The sequence below is a fragment of the Orbicella faveolata genome, unplaced genomic scaffold (assembly GCF_042242905.1).
Source record: "Orbicella faveolata isolate gen_17 unplaced genomic scaffold, um_ofav_v1 contig_46, whole genome shotgun sequence".
NCBI lineage: Eukaryota > Metazoa > Cnidaria > Anthozoa > Scleractinia > Merulinidae > Orbicella > Orbicella faveolata.
Genome location: NW_028301576.1, coordinates 3783488 through 3787273, shown reverse-complemented (window position 1 = coordinate 3787273; position 3786 = coordinate 3783488). Strand labels below are relative to the sequence as shown.

General features: G+C 36.9%; 1 long non-coding RNA gene across 4 annotated transcripts; it reads right to left on the bottom strand.

The window, feature by feature from the left end:
* Positions 1-310: 310 nt before the first annotated feature.
* On the bottom strand, positions 311-3328 carry LOC149098010 (uncharacterized). Of its 4 annotated transcripts, none has more exons than XR_016203522.1 (2): positions 2145-3328; positions 311-1237 (listed from the first exon to the last, which is right to left on the bottom strand). It is a non-coding gene; the product is annotated as an uncharacterized LOC149098010 (long non-coding RNA). The 4 variants fall into 4 exon arrangements; XR_016203524.1 differs by having other exon boundaries at positions 311-1214; positions 2149-3328; XR_016203523.1 differs by lacking the exon at positions 2145-3328 and adding an exon at positions 1845-2128.
* Positions 3329-3786: the final 458 nt, after the last annotated feature.

The window sequence follows — 3786 nt, the reverse complement described above, 5'->3', positions numbered from 1 at the left end:
ATGGTCTTCCAAGGAGACCTGTATTTTAAATACAAATAAGAATAAAACAGGGCAAAGTACGTGAAATATGCTATTGTGCACAACAAAACAAGAGTTCTTTTTTCCTCTAATACACGGTGTTCTTCACTCAATCTTGGATCTTCCCAGAGAATAGACTGCAAAATGACATTGAAAAGACCAGGTGCAGTTTTGTCAGCAAACTCTTTCATCTGTCCAGGAGCATACAGTGGCACAGCATCACTGCTTCCATAATGATGTTGCAATGATATTTAAAATTTTCCGATCAGCTGGTCAAATGAATTTTCTGAAATTAATAGAAAAGGTAAATATCTATTTTACTAATTTAAATAAATTATTGAAATAATTTTATTTATTAAATTTAAATATTTAATTCTCTGCTTGTGTCAATCACTGTCGTGTGTTGGTCTTAACACATCCTCTTACTTATTGGATTACACAAATGCAATACCTGTATCAGAAATATAATCTTGAAATGGTGTCTGTTACCCTTACCGGTCACCTAAACAACATGTTATTTTGATTGTTACCTAAGTCACTAGTCAATATTCAAACAAAAATAATTATCAGTTTTCCAAATCATTGAAAGGATGAGACTTGAATAGTTTGTGGCAACTCTGATGCAGCATTTTTTTCTTGGCCAAGAGACTCCTCAGAAAACTCTTCCAAATCATTGCCACAATAATTGAGAAGTCCTCTAAATCCTTCTCATTAGTGCTTATGACTTCAACTGAATGATAAAATTTATGATATTGTCATTGACCATGTGCAATACATGTAAATAAGGATAATCTGTTTGAATGAGTTTTGGTCAGATGGTGTTATTATAGTGTGCCATGGATTATCATGATGTCAAACAATTATCCTTCAAAATACTTGTATCTTGTATGTCTTGTATCTTTACATTTCAGGTGAGTGATACTAACCTGATAGTTGAGTTAAGTTATGGATTTCTGTTGTCATCCTGTTACAAACTGTTTTATCCATTGTAAATTCACAATAGCAATTTATTTTTACCACCCCAAATGATGTTTGTATTTCTGCCATGGATGTTTGCTGGCTTTTTGGGTACCACAGGTCTATTCCACAAGTCTCTTCTAGAAATTTAAGTCTTTAGAACAGCAATTGGAAATGGTTCTGAACTTTTTGGAGGCCTTCACTACTGCTGTGTTGCTGCTTTAAGTTCTTGTGTAGTCCTAAAATTGGTAAATTGCAAGATCTAAATAAAAAATTAAAAGAAAAATAAGAAATAAACATATTAGTGATGAGTTTGTTTGTACCCAGATACTGAAAATGGATGTCCAAAAAGCATATCCCCCCACTAATGAAAAATGGAGTGGGTAAATTTTTAGTGAAATTTTTCATGAAGTGGGTGTTCATAGGGTTCCTGGGCACCCCTCTAACTGAATCCTTGGTGTGGAGACAACATTGCAGTACTACTGAATTTCAATAAGTATATGTGAAACTGACATTAATTTTAGATATTATTGGTGCAATTTTATGGGTTTGGTCTTAGGAAAAATAAGTTTGGCATAAAGTTCTTGTTTTGCTGTCTTTAAAATTATTATTTTTCTTTAAATTTGTTTGGCAATTAATTTTTCAAAATAATATTTCCCAGCTTCTGTACTACCTTTTTCTTTCCACAATATACCAATTTTAGACTGAACTGCCTGAGGTGGCTTTTTGCTACCTGCACCCCAACAATTAATTTTAGTGAAGCAATTGACAGTACTGTACTGTAGTCAAGAAGAGTAAAATAAAAATGTGAGGTACATTAATGCAAATAACACTACAACATCAGTAGTGCAAGATAATTTTATAGGTACCTTTTGGAGTTTGTCATCTGAGGTCTGTTTATTTCCATCTTAGTGGAGAACCATACATGCGTAAGACTTGGATCATTTAACACGAAATATAATTAAATTTATAGTGAATTTTTTTGGTATCATGTCTATTTTGCCCCAAATTTTACAAAATTTGATACAAACAACTTGTTTATTGTTGCAACAAAAATCTAAGAGTATGCTTTCCTTTTCCTTAATTTCATTTAATTTGCTGGTAAGAAGATTCCGAAAATCCTTGCAGCAATCCAAGGCAGTGCGAACCTGCATGTCTAATTAACTGACCTGCCAGTAGTTCGTAACACCGGCGGCTTCTAGTCAGGATGCGAGGTAAACCTTGTTTCTTCGTCCACTCTGGTACAGCATTTGTAGCACCACCTTGCACCTGGCTTGTACCCATGACATGTTGCTCCTATGGCATCCAGGACTGCAAAAAGTCTCGCAGGAATGCGCTGTTTCCTGACGCCTCGCGAATGGTTTTCTCTAGGAACCGAACATCTGTTGTTGCTCGTCCGTATTTCGTCCCGGTGAACACGGCAAACTGTTGAACCCACTTGAGTTCGGCAGCTCTGGTTAAATCTTCAGACAGAAATTTTTTTTTCCAGGCACATTTACGGCTGCTTATGTTGGCTTTCCCACATTTTTCTGCGAAGGAACCGCACAACCAAACCAACGCAACAACGAGAACTACGTAAAAACAAAAATTGCTCTTGTCGAGCGCGAACGCGCCCGAAATTCTCTCATATTTTGTTGTTGGTGCAAACACCAAACCTCTGGGTGCAAGCGCTTGAAACTTAAATGAAAAATAAACTTTTCAACGAGACAAACCTTTCCCCTACTTTCTTTTGCTAACTCTTACTTTTTGTTTTCAAACTTCGCGGTACGAGATTTTATCTTGTTTACATTGGATTTTAATACGTAACCGGAAATGCGTAATTTACCGGAAGCTCAAATTTGTACTCATGCGCAGTGCGTTTTACCGCGGTGTTGGTTGTGCCGACACCGCGGAAATACGTTTTTTGACGTCACCGTAACTGGTCAGTGGTCATCACCATCAGGCTGTGCTGTCCTTCGATCGATCAGTTTTCCGAGATCAGTATTTTGGTTCGTTTTAAGGTCGAAAATATCCTTGATACTTCTCGTTATTGGTGAGTTTGACGTCCTGAAATGGGTTTTTAATACTCAAACAATGTTCCGGGAATGAATAGGGGTACACGGGAATCATTTTGTGTGGAGTAATGTGTAGTTTGCTGACTCGAGCCTGGATCGTGTTGCTTCAGTCGCCCTCGCCTCAGAGTTGTCGAAAACAACGATGGGTATCCAGCAAAGCAGAAGATTGGTTCTGTATGAAGCTTTTGCAAGGATTTTGAAGACTAGTTGGATCAAAAGTGTAATTTGCATGAAGTGGTTGAGGTACATGTAAGTCGGGACCGTTTTATTCACACTCACTTTGCGCCGACATGTGGTGCTTGTTCATTTAGATTACATTTCGCAACGCGTCAAAGAAACTTTGATAAGAATTTGTCTTTAAAGACTGGCTTGTTTGGCGTTTCTATCACCTTTCTGACTTTCTGCGCCTTTTGGAACAGGTGAAATAATTTTTTTGTACCTGCCGTTTGCTGTCAGAATAAAACATTTGTTCATTTCATTCACAAGATATTTCTCTATCATTAAAGATTGTTTAAACCTACATTTATATATAATGGTGGCGTTTGCGAAGGGAGTAGAAATCGAAAATATTGTGATTTGTTGGCCGCAGCGAACGCTGGAAATACTGAAAACATTCAAGACCGCGCAATATGTTCGGTTCATAGACATTTTTTCCTCGCTTGAGGTCTTTTTTGTTTACATCGATTACATGTTGATAGCACATGGAAATTTTCAAGACCGTTTCCCTGTACATGTATGCACATGTAACTAAATATTT